We start from the raw sequence: 19,564 nt of genomic DNA, 5'->3' as shown, positions 1-19,564 counted from the left end.
CGTAATTTGTTTGGAATGCTCCTTGAAACATGACGGTTTGCGTTTTCTTTGAGGGAGAGTGCGCCATAATCAGCGTATTTTTGGAAAACGTAACCGTTTGTGTGAGGTGCGTGAGATTGACGCTCCATTCTAAGGAGTGAGTGCACGTGGGTTGTTTCTGGACTAGGCCTACTTGTAAGGCTTGTAAGCTTTAAGACTGCGTTTGTTTCTAAGAACATGACAGGATAAGACACTGAGAACAGGATAGGACAAGACACTGATGGACAGAGACACAAAATTTTATGTTCTTGTATTCTGTTTGGTGATAAACTAGAACAAATTATGAAAATTCAATTTATTTTTATTTTTTTATTCAAAAAATTTGAGATGAAAAATATAACAATAAAAAATATAATTATGAAAAATTAACAAGAATAATGAAAGAAAAAATAAAAAATAAGTTGTGTCCCTTATTAGTGTCTCCGTGTCCTTCCTGTCAGGATGGACACAAAATATACTAATTCAGTGACTTTGGACACATTGTCTCTGTCCATATCTCCTCTGCCAAACACGATTTTGTGTCTCAGTGTCCTTGTCTTATGTCTTGTCTCTGTAAACAAACGTAGCTTAATTGCTTGTATGTGTAGCAGGCCCCTTTTATATTTTATCCCAAAATTATAATTTAAAGTCCATAAAAATTAGTTTCGTAAAAATTATTAGGAAAAAACTAGGGTTTTCTTTGAGGGAAAATATCATTATTTTGTTCGAAATTTGGCACGACCAGAGGAGAGTAAACTGAAAACCCTGCGTTGCATTTTTTTTTTTTTATCAAAATCATTCCCAACGACCAATAAAGCCCAACGCCTAAAGTTGGATGAACGGAACCCAACACAATGTCATTCCATTCACACAATCGACTTGGCTCAGAGACTCTCCCCATGAGCGCCCATAAACTGCTGGGCTCCTGCCCCCATTCTACAAAAGCCAGGTAAACTTGTCAACAAGATATACAAATAAGGAGAATATTTGTATATCTGAATGATGATTAATCTATACCGAGCGTTCTTTATATAAAATTTAAAGTCATGAGTTATGACATAATGCTGTTTCCTATTTCATCACTAACCTTTGTCACTTAAATATTTTTTGTCAACAAAAATGAAAACAAATTAATTAATGAATGATTATTTTTCACAAATTTAGTTATCTTTAACAATTTATATATTATTCGTATTTTTTAAAATTATTTTTATGGACAACAAAATCTTTTAACTACTATTTTAATAGTTTATCCTTTCCTTTTCTCTTTCCTTCGTTTTCTTTCTTTTTTTTTTTGTGATTGCTACGGTACGATGATAAATTCATACATACCGATACGTTTAAAATATGGACAAATAACAATAAGACATGTGGAATTTATTTTTCATGTCAGCATTTAATTTTTTCTTTTTTAAAAATATAGTATATCACCACTTTTACTAAAATACCCTTTTAATTAAATAAAATTAAAAAACATTTATCTATTTAACTTTATAAAAATACTTAAACATCATTCCTTTATTTGATTAGACAAAAATACCCTTTTAAATTAATCATATTTTATAATTCAATTAATCCTAATTTTATAGTTTCAAATAATTGAAACAACAAAACAAAAATATATTTAAAAAAACAAAAAATTAAAATTATTCTTCAATTGTGTTAAACATATTAATAAAACAAAAAACCAAAATTGTTCTTCATCTGAGTTTAGAAACCTTCTCGTTCACACCCCTGAAGATTTTAGTCTTCTTCATCTTCTTCTCTCCTCTTCCTATCCTCTCTCTCTGCTACTCAATCTCTCTCATCTGTCTCACTGTGCGTTGCACGCAAGACACCATCGTTTTGCTGGGATGCCCTAGCCAATTATCCAACCCAGCAACCTTAGCTCCACACAACGGCTAAACGCGAACCCATCCATCCAATCACCCTCGAGCTCCTCCTTCCTCTCTGCGTCATCGATCTCACTCCCTCACCTCCGTCCATCTCCCACCACCGTTGCCGAAATGAGCTTCAAAGCCACCGTCGTTATCGTGCAGCTCTGTTCCACCATCATGCAGCTACTGTTTCAGCTTTGAAAGCACCGTCGCACAACTCGGTTCCATTGTCGCCGGGCTCGCCTCCTTTTTCCGTCATGCAGCTCTGTTTTATCGTCACCGGCGTTATCTCTGTTCCACCTGTCATTCCTTCGGTCGTGCCCTTGTCCTCTTCTTGCTCAGGATCTGCTCTGCTCTATTCTAGGGCTTCTAGCTTCTAGGTATTTTTTTATAACAATTATTGAATAATTGTTGTTCGTTAATTTGTAAACTTGTTATGGGTTAAATAATTGTTGAATAAGTGTTAATTAATCTGTGAATCTTACTGTTTTTACTGTGAATTACTCCATTGTTAATGATTCTGATAATTCATCGAAGAAGGATGTGTTTGACGAGGATGAGGAAGATAAATACAAGGAAAGGAATCCAGGAAATAGTTTGAAGAGAAAAGAGAGTGGCGGTGGAGGAAAGTCAACCTTGGAAGAATTGGTAAGGGAAGAGGAGAAGAAAAAGGAGAAAATCAACAGGAAGGACTATTGGTTGCGTAAGGGAATCATTGTTAAGGTTATGAGCAAGGCCTTGGCAGAGAAGGGGTACTACAAACAAAAGGGTATGGTGGAATGATACCTTGGAAACTTCATGCCACCGGAAAACTCTTTCACAGTGGGTTAGCTCATAAAGTATGCTCTTCATTCATATAGTACTACCTTCAACATTTCGCTCGGCTATGGAATTTTCTACTACTATTATCTTTATTTTGGTTTTTTTTTTTATTTGATGAGTATGATATATAATATTAATAAGTCAATAATGAAGTTCTAATTATTGATTTTGTGAGAGATGTGGTTTGTGTGTGTAAGTAAACATAATTATTCCAATTTTACTCCTTCTCTACTAAACTGTATTCTTGATGACAAAACAAGAGAGAAGAAAAAAGCTTGTCTTGGTTCTGTGACTGTCAAAGTAGATTATAACCAATTCTGTAGTTACTTTTGTCTTTAGGCCTTACCCCTGCTATGTGGCAACTTGACCAAGTATTGACCAATTGGTGCACGAAATTGTGATCACTACAACGTCGCACAACTAACCAGCAAGTGCACTGGGTCGTCCAAGTAATAAACCTTACGCGAGTAAGGGTCGATCCCACGGAGATTGTTGGTATGAAGCAAGCTATGGTCACCTTGTAAATCTTAGTCAGGCAGACTCAAATGGGTATAGATGATATATGAATAAAACATAAAGATAAAGATAGAGATACTTATGCAATTCATTGGTGAGAACTTCAGATAAGCGAATGGAGATGCTTGGTCCCTTCCGTCTCTCTGCTTTCCTACTGTCTTCATCCAATCCTTCTTACTCCTTTCCATGGCAAGCTTATGCAAGGGTTTCACCGTTGTCAGTGGCTACCTCCCATCCTCTCAGTGGAAATGTTCAACGCACCCTGTCACGGCACGGCTATCCATCTGTCGGTTCTCAATCAGGCCGGAATAGAATCCAGTGATTCTTTTGCGTCTTTCACTAACGCCCGGCCCTCAGGAGTTTGAAGCACGTCACAGTCATTCAATCATTGAATCCTACTCAGAATACCACAGACAAGGGTAGACCTTCCGGATTCTCTTGAATGCCGCCATCAGTTCTTGCCTATACCACGAAGACTCTGATCTCACGGAATGGCTGGCTCGTTTGTCAGGCGAGCGCTCGGTTGTCAGGCGATTGGTGCACAAAATTGCAATAACACTTTTGCAATCCCGCACAACTAACCAGCAAGTGCACTGGGTCGTCCAAGTAATACCTTGCGTGAGCAAGGGTCGATTCCACGGAGATTGTCGGCTTGAAGCAAGCTATGGTTATCTTGTAAATCTTAGTCAGGATATCAGAAATTATCAGGATTGATTGTCAAAAGCAAAAGAACATGAGATGGTTACTTGTACTGCAGTAATAGAGAATAGGCTGAGGCTTTGGAGATGCTCCATCTTCCGAATCTCTGCTTTCCTACTGTCTTCTTCTTCAAACACGCAAGTCTCCTTCCATGGCAAGTTGTGTGTAGGGTTTCACCATTGTTAGTGGCTACCTCCCATCCTCTCAGTGAAAGCGATTGCATATGCTCTGTCACAGCATAGCGGAATTCATCTGTCGGTTCTCAATCAGGCCGGAATAGAATCCAGTGATTCTTTTGCGTCTGTCACTAACGCCCCGCCCTCAGGAGTTTGAAGCACGTCACAGTCATCCAGTCATTGAATCCTACTCAGAATACCACAGACAAGGTTTAGACCTTCCGGACTCTCTTGAATGCCGCCATCAGTTCTAGCTTATACCACGAAGATTCCGATTAAAGAATCCAAGAGATATCTACTTAATCTAAGGTAGAACAGAGGTGGTTGTCAGGCACATGTTCATAGTTGAGAATGATGATGAGTGTCACAGATCATCACATTCATCCGGGTTAGGAGCAAGTGATATCTTAGAATGGAAGCAAGCATGATTGAATAAGAAACAGTAGTAATTGCATTAATCCATCAAAACACAGCAGAGCTCCTCACCCCCAACCATGGGGTTTAGAGACTCATGCCGTGGAAGGTACACAAGAAACGTGTAAAAAGTGTTATGAGGTCATAAGGTACGGATACAATGTCAAAAGATCCTATAAGTAGTAAAAGCTAGTATCCTAAGGTTTACAGGAATGAGTAAATGACAGAAAAATCCACTTCCGGGCCCACTTGGTGTGTGCTTGGGCTGAGCAATGAAGGAATTTCGTGTAGAGACCTTTTCTGGAGTTAAACGCCAACTTTCATGCCAGTTTGGGCGTTTAACTCCAAATTTTATGCCAGTTCCGGCGTTTAACGCTGGAATTTCTGTAGGTGACTTTGAGCGCCGGTTTGGGCCATCAAATCTTGGGCAAAGTATGGACTATTATATATTGCTGGAAAGCCCAGGATGTCTACTTTCCAATGCCGTTGAGAGCGCGCCGATTTGGCTTCTGTAGCTCCAGAAAATCCACTTTGAGTGCAGGGAGGTCAGAATCCAACAGCATCTGCAGTCCTTTTCAGTCTCTGGATCAGATTTTTGCTCAGGACCCTCAATTTCAGTCAGAAAATACCTGAAATCACAGAAAAACACACAAACTCATAGTAAAGTCCAGAAAAGTGAATTTTAATTAAAAACTAATAAAAATATACTAAAAACTAACTAAAAGATACTAAAAACATACTAAAAATAATGCCAAAAAGCATACAAATTATCCGCTCATCACAACACCAAACTTAAATTGTTGCTTGTCCCCAAGCAACTGAAAATCAAAATAGGATAAAAAGAAGAGAACATACTATAGATTCCAAAATATCAAAGAAACATAGCTCCAATTAGATGAGCGGGACTAGTAGCTTTTTGCCTCCGAACAGTTTTGGCATCTCACTCTATCCTTTGAAGTTCAGAATGATTAGCATCTATAAGAACTCAGAACTCAGATAGTGTTATTGATTCTCCTAGTTAAGTATATTGATTCTTGAACATGGACAGTGTATGAGTCTTGGCTGTGGCCCAAAGCACTCTGTCTTCCAGTATTACCACCGGATACATACATGCCACAGACACATAATTGGGTGAACCTCTTTAGATTGTGACTCAGCTTTGCTAAAGTCCCCAATTAGAGGTGTCCAGGGTTCTTAAGCACACTCTTTTGCCTTGGATCACAACTTTATTCCTTTCTTTTTCTCTCTTTTTTTTTCTTTTTTTTTTTTCGAATTTTTTTTTACTGCTTTTCTTGCTTCAAGAATCAATTTGATGATTTTTCAGATCCTCAACAACAGTTCTCTTTCTCCTCATTCTTTCAAGAGCCAACAATTTTAACATTCTCAAAGCAACAAATTCAAAAGACATATGCACTGTTCAAGCATTCATTCAGAAAACAAAAAGTATTGTCACCACATCAAACTAATTCAGCTAGTTTCAGAGATAAATTTCGAAACCCTGTACTTCTTGTTCTTTTGTGATTAAAGCATTTTTCTTTTAAGAGAGGTGATGGATTCATAGGACATTCATAACTTTAAGGCATAAATTTTATTAATTATGAACTAAGAACAAGACTCAAATATAGATATAAGATGAAATTAACTAAAAAAAAAATTATAAATAGAAAATAAAACAAAAAAAACGCAAACATAAGCTTCTAATGATAGAGGTTTTCACAGAGTTAGGACTCAACAACCTTGATTTTGAGAAGTGGATGCTCCCTCAGCTTGAGAGGAGAACTTTTGGCGTTTCATCTCTTGAATTTCACGCCCCTGCTTCTCTTGTTCCTTCAACAATTTGCAGAGCATGCAGTTCTGATTCTGCTGTTCTTCCTTCAGTTGCTCCATAGTCTCTTGCAACTTGTTAATAGATGCTTCTAGGTTGGACCAGTAGTCAATTCTTGGAAATTCAGGGAGGAATTCCTGCGCCCTCCTCTTGATGGAGTTGTCTTGCACTTGTCCTTCTATTGACTTCTTGGTGATTGGGTGTTCAATGGGTATGAACTCATCTACTCCCATCTTCACCCCAGCCTCTTTACAGAGCAAGGAAATCAAGCTTGGATAAGCCAATTTGGCTTCAGTGGAATTCTTATTTGCAATTGTGTAGATCTCACAAGCAATCACATGATGCACCTCCACTTCTTTTCCAAGCATAATGCAATGAATCATCACTGCTCTCTTGATGGTGACCTCAGAACGGTTGCTAGTGGGCAATATGGAACGCCTAATGAAGTCTAGCCAACCTCTTGCAATTGGTTTGAGGTCTCCCCTCTTGAGTTGGTTTGGGACACCCTTAGAATTGGTTATCCACTTAGTTCCAGGGAGGCATATGTCCTCTAAAACTTGATCCAACCCCTTATCTACTCTCACTATCCTCCTATTAAAGGAATCAGGATCATCTTGCAGTTGAGGCAACTTGAAGATTTCTCTTATTTTGTCCAGATGGAAGTATATAACTTTCCCTCTGACCATGGTTCTGTAGGTATGGTAAGCAGTTCCAGTCATTCTCTGCTTATCTGTTAGCCACAGATTTGAGTAGAATTCCTGAACCATGTTCCTTCCAACCTTTGTTTCAGGGTTGGTTAGAACTTCCCATCCTCTGTTTCGAATTTGCTCTTGGATCCCCGGATATTCATCTTCTTTCAGATCAAATTTAACTTCCGGGATCACTGACCTCAGACCCATTATTTTATGATAATGGTCTTCATGTTCTTTGGTTAAGAACTTCTCTTCATTCCAAAGATTCTTTGGATTATTCTCTTTCTTGCCTCTTAAATTGGTTTGTTTTCCCTTAGGAGCCAGGATATTGATGAATCTTGGCTTAGTGATCACGGAAAAGCACACCAAACTTAGAGGTTTGCTTGTCCCCAAGCAAAATAAAAGAGAGAAGAGAGGGGGAGGAAGAGGAAATTCGAATGGTGTGGTGGAATGAGGGAGCCAAACGTGTATTTATAAGGTGGGGAGGGGAGTTTTCGAAAAAAAGAGAGAGGGATTTGAAAAGATATGGAAGGAAATTGAGAAAAGGGTGAGTTTTTGAAGAAGATTTGGGATTAATTTGAAATAGATTTGAAGAATGGTTTTGATTTGTGAAGATTTGAAAGTGAATGATGAAGGGTTGAAGTGCATTTATGTAGAGGAGTATGGTTAAAAAGAGGAAAGTTTGAAAAAAATTGAGTTGAAAACAAAAATGTGGTCCCCCCACCTTTCTGGCGTTAAACGCCCAGAATGGCACCCATTCTGGCGTTTAACGCCCATTTGCTACCCTTTTTGGGCGTTTAACGCCCAGCCAGGTGCCCTGGCTGGCGTTAAACGCCAGAAATCCTTTATCACTGGGCGTTTTTCCAAAACGCCCAGGATGCTGCACACCTGGCGTTAAACGCCCAGAATGGTGCCCATTCTGGCGTTTAACGCCCAAAATGGCACCATTCCTGGCGTTAAACGCCCAGAATGGTACCCATTCTGGCGTTTAACGCCCAAAATGCCCCTTACTGGCGTTTTTTCGCCAGTAAGCTCATTTTCTCTGCTTTTTGAGCTGAATCCTTCTGTAACTCTGTGAATTCCTTCATTTTTGATACTTGCCTCTGTAAGAACAATTCATACAACTTTCCTAATGACTGGGTTGCCTCCCAGCAAGCGCTTCTTTACTGTCTTTAGCTGGACTTTCACTGAGAATCACTCAAGTCTCAGTTTTGAGCATTCCTGCTCAAAATTTCCTTCAAGATAGTGCTTGATTCTCTGTCCATTAACAATGAACTTCTTGTCAGAATCAATATCCTGAAGCTCAACATATCCATATGGTGATACTCCTGTAATCACATACGGACCCCTCCACCGGGATTTGAGTTTTCCTGGAAACAGTTTGAGCCTGGAGTTGAAGAGCAGAACTTTTTGTCCTGGCTCAAAGACTCTGGTTGACAATCTCTTGTCATGCCACTTCTTTGCCTTTTCCTTATAAATTTTTGCATTTTCAAAGGCATTGAGTCTGAACTCCTCTAGCTCATTTAGCTGGAGCAGTCTTTTCTCACCAGCTAACTGTGCATCCATGTTTAGGAATCTGGTTGCCCAGTAGGCTTTATGTTCCAGTTCCACAGGCAAATGACAGGCCTTCCCATACACCAATTGGTATGGAGAGGTTCCTATAGGAGTCTTGAATGCTGTTCTGTATGCCCACAGAGCATCATCCAAGCTCTTTGCCCAATCCTTTCTTCGGGCCATTACAGTCCGTTCCAGGATTCTTTTTAGCTCTCTGTTAGAGACTTCAGCTTGCCCATTAGTCTGTGGATGATATGCAGTTGCCACTTTATGGCTAATTCCATATCTAACCATAGCAGAGTATAGCTGTTTGTTGCAGAAATGAGAGCCCCCATCACTGATTAGTACTCTGGGAACACCAAATCTGCTGAAAATGTTCTTCTGGAGGAATTTCAGTACAGTCTTGGTATCATTAGTGGGTGTAGCAATTGCTTCTACCCACTTAGATACATAGTCTACTGCCACCAGAATGTAAGTGTTTGAGTATGATGGTGGGAATGGTCCCATGAAATCAATTCCCCATACATCAAACAATTCTATCTCTAATATTCCTTGTTGAGGCATGGCATATCCGTGAGGCAGGTTACCAGCTCTTTGGCAACTGTCACAGTTACGCACAAACTCTCGGGAATCTTTATAGAGAGTAGGCCAGTAGAAGCCGCACTGGAGAACTTTAGTGGCTGTTCGCTCACTTCCAAAATGCCCTCCATACTGTGATCCATGGCAGTGCCATAGGATCCTTCGTGCTTCCTCTCTGGGTACACACCTGCGGATCACTCCGTCAGCACATCTCTTAAAGAGATATGGTTCATCCCAAAGGTAGTACTTGGCATCTGAAATTAGTTTCTTTCTCTGCACATAACTGTACTCTTTGGGTATGAACCTCACAGCTTTATAGTTTGCAATATCTGCAAACCATGGAGCTTCCTGAATGGCAAAGAGTTGCTCATCTGGGAAAGTCTCAGAGATCTCAGTAGAAGGGAGGGACGCCCCAGCTACTGGTTCTATTCTGGACAGATGATCAGCTACTTGGTTCTCTGTCCCTTTTCTGTCTCTTATTTCTATATCAAACTCTTGCAGAAGCAACACCCATCTTATAAGCCTGGGTCTTGAATCCTGCTTTGTGAGTAAGTATTTAAGAGCAGCATGGTCAGTGTACACAATCACCTTTGATCCCACTAAGTAGGATCTAAACTTGTCAATGGCATAGACCACTGCAAGCAACTCTTTTTCTGTGGTTGTGTAATTCTTCTGTGCATCATTTAGAACACGGCTAGCATAATAAATGACATGCAGAAGTTTGTTATGCCTCTGTCCCAACACTGCACCAATGGCATGATCACTGGCATCACACATTAATTCAAATGGTAATGCCCAATCTGGTGCAGAGATGACTGGTGCTGTGACCAGCTTAGCTTTCAGGGTCTCAAATGCCTGCAGACACTGTGTGTCAAACACAAATGGCGTGTCAGCAGCTAGCAGGTTACTTAAAGGTTTTGCAATTTTCGAAAAATCCTTGATAAACCTTCTATAGAATCCTGCATGCCCCAGAAAGCTTCTGATTGCCTTAACATTGGCAGGTGGTGGTAATTTTTCAATTACCTCTACCTTTGCCTTATCCACCTCTATTCCCCTGCTTGAAATTTTGTGCCCAAGGACAATTCCTTCAGTCACCATAAAGTGACATTTCTCCCAGTTTAAAACTAGGTTAGTCTCTTGGCATCTTTTCAGGACAAGTGATAGGTGGTTAAGACAGGAGCTGAATGAGTCTCCATACACTGAGAAGTCATCCATGAAGACTTCCAGAAATTTCTCTACCATATCTGAGAAGATAGAGAGCATGCACCTCTGAAAGGTTGCAGGTGCATTGCACAGACCAAAAGGCATCCTCCTGTAGGCAAACACGCCAGAAGGGCAGGTGAATGCTGTTTTCTCTTGGTCTTGGGGATCTACTGTAATTTGGTTATAGCCTGAATAGCCATCCAAAAAGCAGTAGTAATCATGACCAGCTAATCTTTCTAGCATTTGGTCTATGAATGGTAAAGGAAAATGATCCTTTTTGGTGGCTGTATTGAGCCTTCTGTAGTCAATACACATGCGCCACCCTGTGACTGTCCTTGTAGGAACCAGTTCATTTTTTTCATTATGAACCACTGTCATGCCTCCCTTTTTGGGAACAACTTGGACAGGGCTCACCCAGGGGCTATCAGAAATAGGATAAATAATCCCAGCCTCTAGTAATTTAGTGACCTCTTTCTGCACCACCTCCTTCATGGCTGGATTTAGCCTCCTCTGTGGTTGAACCACTGGTTTGGCATTATCCTCCAACAGGATCTTGTGCATGCATCTAGCTGGACTAATGCCCTTGAGATCACTTATGGACCACCCAAGAGCTGTCTTGTGTGTCCTTAGCACTTTAATCAGTGCTTCCTCTTCCTGTGGATTTAAAGCAGAGCTTATAATCACTGGAAAAGTGTCACCCTCTCCAGAAATGCGTATTTCAGGGATGATGGTAGTGGTTTGAGTTCAGGCTTAGGAGGCTTATCCTCCTCCTGAGGAATTTTCGAAAATTCCTTTGCCTCCTCTGGCTCTTCCTGATCAGTTTGAGCATCTTTGAAGATGTCCTCAAGCTCTGATTCTAGGCTTTCAGCCATATTGATCTCTTCTACCAAAGAGTCAATAATGTCAGCGCCCATGCAGTCCTCTGGTGTGTCTGGATGCTGCATTGCTTTTACAGCATTCAACTTGAACTCATCCTCATTGACTCTCAAGGTTACTTCCCCTTTTTGTACATCAATGAGAGTTCGTCCAGTTGCTAGGAATGGTCTTCCTAGAATGAGGGTTGCACTCTTGTGCTCCTCCATTTCCAGTACCACAAAGTCAGTTGGGAAGGCAAATGGCCCAACCTTGACAATCATGTCCTCTATTATGCCTGATGGGTGTTTAATGGAGCCATCAGCAAGTTGGAGGCATATCCTGGTTGGTTTGACTTCTCCAATCAACCCAAGCTTTCTGATAGTGGATGCAGGTATTAAATTGATACTTGCTCCAAGATCACATAAGGCTGTCTTGGTGTAAGTGCCTTCCAATGTGCATGGTATCAGAAAGCTTCCAGGATCTTGAAGCTTTTCTGGTAAGCTTTTTAGAATGACTGCACTGCATTCTTCAGTGAGAAACACTTTTTCAGTTTCTCTCCAATCCTTCTTATGACTTAAGATCTCTTTCATGAACTTAGCATAAGAAGGTATTTGCTCAAGTGCCTCTGCAAAAGGAATCTTTATTTCAAGAGTCCTTAAATAGTCTGCAAAGCGAGCAAATTGCTTATCCTGTTCCGCTTTGCGGAGTTTCTGAGGATAAGGCATCTTGGCTTGATATTCTTCAACCTTAGATGCTGCAGGTTTATTCCTTACAGAAGTGGTTGAAGAAGCCTTGTTAGAGGGATTACTGTCAGCACTCTCAGGTGTCTGATCCTCCCTTGGCGTTTGGACGCCAGAATTGGGTGGAGAATGGGCGTTTAACGCCAACTTTTCCCCCTTTTCTGGCGTTTGAACGCCAGAACTGGGCAAGGAATGGGCGTTTAACGCCAGCTTCCCTTCCCTTCTGGCGTTTGAACGCCAATATTCCTCTCTGGGCTCTCACTGTCCTCAGAGGGATTTTGAACAGTGGTTTGGTTATCCTCTGTCAATTGTTCCTTGTTTGACTTTTGCTCTTTTGAGCAGTGTTATTCAAGGTCTTCCCACTCCTCAATTGAACTGCTTGACACTCCTCTGTTATCTGTTTAGATATTTGCTGTTTTGCTTGATTCAACTGTAGTTCTATGCTTTTATTAGCAACTTTAGTTTCATGGAGCATCTCTTTAAATTTTGCTAACTGTTCTGTCATCAGGAGTAATTGTTGATTAAGCTCCATTATCTGTTCTTGAGGATTAGAGTCAGTGACTATTGTCATGACTTCCTCTTCTGGAGAGAACTCATTGCTAGAGTACAGATATTGGTTTCTAGCAACAGTGTCTATAAGCTCTTGAGCTTCTTCAATTGTCTTCCTCATGTGTATAGATCCACCAGCTGAGTGGTCTAAAGACATCTGAGCTTTTTCTGTAAGCCCATAGTAGAAAATGTCTAACTGTACCCACTCTGAAAACATTTCAGAGGGACATTTTCTTAGCATACCTCTATACCTCTCCCAGGCATTATAAAGGGATTCATGATCCTCTTGTTTAAAGCCTTGGATGTCCAGCCTTAGCTGTGTCATCCTCTTTGGAGGGTAAAAATGATTCAGGAATTTGTCTGATAACTGTTCCCATGTCTTTATGCTTGCTGTAGGTTGGTTATTTAACCACCTTTTAGCTTGATCTTTTACAGCAAATGGAAACAGTAATAGTCTGTAGACATCCTGATCTACCTCTTTATCATGTACTGTGTCAGCAATTTGTAAGAACTGTGCCAGAAACTCAGTAGGTTCTTCCTGTGGAAGACCGGAATACTGGCAATTTTGCTGCACTATGATAATGAGTTGAGGATTTAGCTCAAAGCTGCTTGCTTTGATGGGAGGTATACAGATGCTACTCCCATATGCAGCTGTAATGGGGTTAGCATAAGACCCCAGAGTCCTCTTGGACTGATTAATTCCACTTAAGTCCATAATGGACACAAGGGAAATGATAATGATTGCAAAGAGATAAATTTTGTTTTTTTTTTTTTGGATTAAACGAAAAAATTAAAATAAAATAAAAGAAAATTAAAAGACAAATTCGAAAATCAAAAATTAAAATAAAATCAAAGCAAATTGAGAACTGAATCAATTAGTTAATTAAAAAGATTTTGAAAACAGCAATTAGAAAGATATGATTGAAAAGTTTTTATGAAAAAGATTTTATTTTTAAAAAGAGGAAAGAGAAAAACACAAAAAGACACCAAACTTAAAATTTTTAGAAATCAAACACTAATTTTTTTCGAAAATTTTAAGAGAAAAACACAAAGAGGACACCAAACTTAGAATTTTTATGAATCAAAAAGGGACTAAGACTATGCAAAAACGAAAATTTTAAAAGAAAAATAAAAGCATGCAATTGACACCAAACTTAGAATATGAAACTAGACTCAACTAAAAGACTCTAAACCAACAAAAATAAAACAGTCCTAATCTAAGCAACAAGATAAGCCGTCAGTTGTCCAAACTCGAACAATCCCCGGCAACGGCGCCAAAAACTTGGTGCACGAAATTGCAATAACACTTTTGCAATCCCGCACAACTAACCAGCAAGTGCACTGGGTCGTCCAAGTAATACCTTGCGTGAGCAAGGGTCGATCCCACGGAGATTGTCGGCTTGAAGCAAGCTATGGTTATCTTGTAAATCTTAGTCAGGATATCAGAAATTATCAGGATTGATTGTCAAAAGCAAAAGAACATGAGATGGTTACTTGTACTGCAGTAATAGAGAATAGGCTGAGGCTTTGGAGATGCTCCATCTTCCGAATCTCTGCTTTCCTACTGTCTTCTTCTTCAAACACGCAAGTCTCCTTCCATGGCAAGCTGTGTGTAGGATTTCACCATTGTCAGTGGCTACCTCCCATCCTCTCAGTGAAAGCGATTGCATATGCTCTGTCACAGCATAGCGGAATTCATCTGTCGGTTCTCAATCAGGCCGGAATAGAATCCAGTGATTCTTTTGCGTCTGTCACTAACGCCCCGCCCTCAGGAGTTTGAAGCACATCACAGTCATCCAGTCATTGAATCCTACTCAGAATACCACAGACAAGGTTTAGACCTTCCGGACTCTCTTGAATGCCGCCATCAGTTCTAGCTTATACCACGAAGATTCCGATTAAAGAATCCAAGAGATATCTACTTAATCTAAGGTAGAACAGAGGTGGTTGTCAGGCACATGTCATAGTTGAGAATGATGATGAGTGTCACAGATCATCACATTCATCCGGGTTAGGAGCAAGTGATATCTTAGAATGGAAGCAAGCATGATTGAATAAGAAACAGTAGTAATTGCATTAATCCATCAAAACACAGCAGAGCTCCTCACCCCCAACCATGGGGTTTAGAGACTCATGCCGTGGAAGGTACACAAGAAACGTGTAAAAAGTGTTATGAGGTCATAAGGTACGGATACAATGTCAAAAGATCCTATAAGTAAAAGCTAGTATCCTAAGGTTTACAGGAATGAGTAAATGACAGAAAAATCCACTTCCGGGCCCACTTGGTGTGTGCTTGGGCTGAGCAATGAAGGAATTTCGTGTAGAGACCTTTTCTGGAGTTAAACGCCAGCTTTCATGCCAGTTTGGGCGTTTAACTCCAAATTTTATGCCAGTTCCGGCGTTTAACGCTGGAATTTCTGTAGGTGACTTTGAGCGCCGGTTTGGGCCATCAAATCTTGAGCAAAGTATGGACTATTATATATTGCTGGAAAGCCCAGGATGTCTACTTTCCAATGCCGTTGAGGGCGCGCCAATTGGGCTTCTGTAGCTCCAGAAAATCCACTTTGAGTGCAGGGAGGTCAGAATCCAACAGCATCTGCAGTCCTTTTCAGTCTCTGGATCAGATTTTTGCTCAGGACCCTCAATTTCAGTCAGAAAATACCTGAAATCACAGAAAAACACACAAACTCATAGTAAAGTCCAGAAAAGTGAATTTTAATTAAAAACTAATAAAAATATACTAAAAACTAACTAAAAGATACTAAAAACATACTAAAAACAATGCCAAAAAGCATACAAATTATCCGCTCATCAGCGATCAACCATGCATCGTGTATCAGGAATCCAAGAGATATTCACCCAATCTAAGGTAGAACGGAGGTGGTTGTCAGTCACACATTCATAGGTGAGAATGATGATGAGTGTCACGGATCATCACATTCATCAAGTTGAAGAACAAGTGATATCTTGGAACAAGAACAAGCGGAATTGAATAGAAGAACAATAGTAATTGCATTAATACTCGAGGTACAGCAGAGCTCCACACCTTAATCTATGGTGTGTAGAAACTCCACCGTTGAAAATACATAAGAACAATAGTGATCATTGGTTTCGGCCCCAGAGAGGGAACGAGAAGAACCAAGATGAAAATACCATAGCAAAAGGTCCTACTTATAGAGTACTAGTAGCTTAAGAATTACAAAGATGAGTAAATGACATAAAAATCCACTTCCGGGCCCACTTGGTGTGTGCTTGGGCTGAGCATTGAAGCATTTTCGTGTAGAGACTCTTCTTGGAGTTAAACGCCAGCTTTTATGCCAGTTTGGGCGTTTAACTCCCATTTTGGTGCCAATTCCGGCGTTTAACGCTTGGAAATCTGAAGGTGACTTTGAACGCCGGTTTGGGCCATCAAATCTTGGGCAAAGTATGGACTATCATATATTGCTGGAAAGCCCAGGATGTCTACTTTCCAACGCCGTTGAGAGCGCGCCAATTGGGCTTCTGTAGCTCCAGAAAATCCACTTCGAGTGCAGGGAGGTCAGAATCCAACAGCATCTGCAGTCCTTTTCAGTCTCTGAATCAGATTTTTGCTCATGTCCCTCAATTTCAGCCAGAAAATACCTGAAATCACAGAAAAACACACAAACTCATAGTAAAGTCCAGAAAAGTGAATTTTAACTAAAAACTAATAAAAATATACTAAAAACTAACTAGATCATACTAAAAACATACTAAAAACAATGCCAAAAAGCGTACAAATTATCCGCTCATCACAACACCAAACTTAAATTGTTGCTTGTCCCCAAGCAACTAAAAATCAAATAAGATAAAAAGAAGAGAATATGCAATGAATTCCAAAAACATCTATGAAGATCAGTATTAATTAGATGAGCGGGGCTTTTAGCTTTTTGCCTCTGAACAGTTTTGGCATCTCACTCTATCCTTTGAAATTCAGAATGATTGGCTTCTTTAGGAACTCAGAATCCAGATAGTGTCATTGATTCTCCTAGTTAAGTATGATAATTCTTGAACACATCTACTTATTGAGTCTTGGCCGTGGCCCAAAGCACTCTGTCTTCCAGTATTACCACCGGATACATACATGCCACAGACACATAATTGGGTGAACCTTTTTAGATTGTGACTCAGCTTTGCTAGAGTCCCCAATTAGAGGTGTCCAAGGTTCTTAAGCACACTCTTTTTGCCTTGGATCACAACTTTATTTCTTTCTCTTTCTCTTTCTCTTTTTTTTCGTTTTTTCTTCTTTTTTTTTTGTATTCACTGCTTTTTCTTGCTTCAAGAATCATTTTTATGATTTTTCAGATCCTCAGTAACATGTCTCCTTTTTCATCATTCTTTCAAGAGCCAACATTCATGAACCACAAATTCAAAAGATATATGCACTGTTCAAGCATACATTCAGAAAAAAAAAGTATTGCCACCACATCAAAATAATTAAACTGTTATAAAATTCAAAATTCATGCAATTCTTTTTCTTTTTCAATTAAGAATATTGTTTATTTAAGAGAGGTGATGGATTCATAGGACATTCATAACTTTAAGGCATAGACACTAAGACACTAATGATCATAAGACACAAACATAGACAAACATAAGCATGAAAATTTCGAAAAACGGGAAAATAAAGAACAAGGAAATTAAAGAACGGGTCCACCTTAGTGATGGCGGCTTGTTCTTCCTCTTGAAGGTCTTATGGAGTGCTTGAGCTCCTCAATGTCTCTTCCTTGTCTTTGTTGTTCCTCTCTCATGATTCTTTGATCTTCTCTAATTTCATGGAGGAGGATGGAATGTTCTTGGTGCTCCACCCTTAGTTGTCCCATGTTGGAACTCAACTCTCCTAGGGAGGTGTTAATTTGCTCCCAATAGTTTTGTGGAGGAAAGTGCATCCCTTGAGGTATCTCAGGGATCTCATGATGAGAGGGGTCTCTTGTTTGCTCCATCCTTTTCTGAGTGATGGGCTTGTCCTCATCAATGAGGATGTCTCTTTCTATGTCAACTCCTACTGAATAACAGAGGTGACAAATGAGATGAGGAAAGGCTAACCTTGCTAAGGTAGAGGACTTGTCCACCACCTTATAGAGTTCTTGGGCTATAACCTCATGAACTTCTACTTCTTCTCCAATCATGATGCTATGGATCATGATGGCCCGGTCTAGAGTAACTTCAGACCGGTTGCTAGTGGGAATGATTGAGCGTTGGATAAACTCCAACCATCCCCTAGCCACGGGCTTGAGGTCATGCCTTCTTAATTGAACCGGCTTCCCTCTTGAATCTCTCTTCCATTGGGCGCCCTCTTCACAAATGTCAGTGAGGACTTGGTCCAACCTTTGATCAAAGTTGACCCTTCTTGTGTAAGGATGTTCATCTCCTTGCATCATGGGCAAGTTGAATGCCAACCTCACATTTTCCGGACTAAAATCTAAGTATTTCCCCCGAACCATTGTAAGCCAATTCTTTGGGTTCGGGTTCACACTTTGATCATGGCTCTTGGTGATCTATGCATTGGCATAGAACTCTTGAACCATTAAGATTCCGACTTTTTGAATGGGGTTGGTAGGAACTTCCCAACCTCTTCTTCGGATCTCATGTCGGATCTCCGGATATTCACTCTTTTTGAGTGAAAAAGAGACCTCGGGGATCACCTTCTTCAAGGCCACAACTTCATAGAAGTGGTCTTGATGCACCCTTGAGATGAATCTCTCCATCTCCCATGACTCGGAGGTAGAAGCTTTTGCCTTCCCTTTCCTCTTTCTAGAGGTTTCTCCGGCCTTGGATGCCATAAATGGTTATGGAAAAACAAAAAGCACGCTTTTACCACACCAAACTTAAAAGGTTTGCTCGTCCTCGAGCAAAAGAAGAAAGAAGAGAGTAGAAGAAGAAGAAATGGGGGAGAGGGAGATGGCTTTGTGGTTCGGCCAAAAGGGGAAGAAGTAGTGTTTAGGGTGTGTGAAAATGAAGGAGTGAAGATGGGTTTATATAGGGGTGAAGGGAGGGGTAGGGTTCGGCCATTATGGGTGGGTTTGGGAGGGAAAGTGGTTTGAATTTGAATGGTGAGGTAGGTGGGGTTTTATGAAGGATGGATGTGAGTGGTGAAGAGAAAGATGGGATTTGATAGGTGAAGGGTTTTTGGGGAAGAGTGGTAGAGGTGATTGGTGAATGGGTGAAGAAGAAAGAGGGTGGTGGGGTTGGTGGGGATCCTGTGGGGTCCACAGATCCTTAGGTGTCAAGGAAAAGTCATCCCTGCACCAAATGGCATGCGAAAATGCGTTTTGAGCCAATTCTGGCGTTAAACGCCGGGCTGGTGCCCATTTCTGGCGTTTAACGCCAGGTTCTTGCCCTTTCCTGGCGTTTAACGCCAGTCTGGTGCCCCTTTCTGGCGTTAAACGCCCAGAATGGTGCCAGACAGGGCGTTAAACGCCCATCTGCTAGCCTTACTGGCGTTTAAACGCCAGTAGGTTCTTCCTCTAGGGTGTGCTGTTTTTCTTCCTGTTTTTCATTCTGTTTTTGCTTTTTCAATTGATTTTGTGACTTCTCATGATCATCAACCTACAGAAAACATAAAATAACAAAGGAAAATAGATAAAATATGACATTGGGTTGCCTCCCAACAAGCGCTTCTTTAATGTCAGTAGCTTGACAGAGGGCTCTCATGGAGCCTCACAAATGCTCAGAGCAATGTTGGAACCTCCCAACACCAAACTTAGAGTTTGAATGTGGGGGTTCAACACCAAACTTAGAGTTTGGTTGTGGCCTCCCAACACCAAACTTAGAGTTTGACTGTGGGGGCTCTGTTTGACTCTGATTTGAGAGAAGCTGATGACAAGTCATCATATACCCATTTTTCAAGCTAATTTCACTTGTTTTGTTAGCATTTATGCACTTTCTTGCATCCTAAGTAAGTGATTTGGAGTGAAAATGCATAACTTCTCTAAATCAAGCAACCACCATGAAATTAATGTTAATCCATGAGGTTTGAGCTCATTTTAATTGAATTTTAATTGATTTATAAGCCTCTTGAATTTAG

General features: G+C 40.4%; 1 pseudogene; it reads left to right on the top strand.

The window, feature by feature from the left end:
- Positions 1-2,331: 2,331 nt before the first annotated feature.
- The window catches only part of LOC130975196 (acetylornithine deacetylase-like), a 32,216-nt pseudogene continuing 14,983 nt past the window's right edge, over positions 2,332-19,564 (top strand).

The sequence above is a fragment of the Arachis stenosperma genome, chromosome 4, assembly GCF_014773155.1.
Source record: "Arachis stenosperma cultivar V10309 chromosome 4, arast.V10309.gnm1.PFL2, whole genome shotgun sequence".
NCBI lineage: Eukaryota > Viridiplantae > Streptophyta > Magnoliopsida > Fabales > Fabaceae > Arachis > Arachis stenosperma.
Note: the sequence above shows the minus strand (reverse complement) of the source record. Positions and strands in the feature narration are given on the sequence as shown.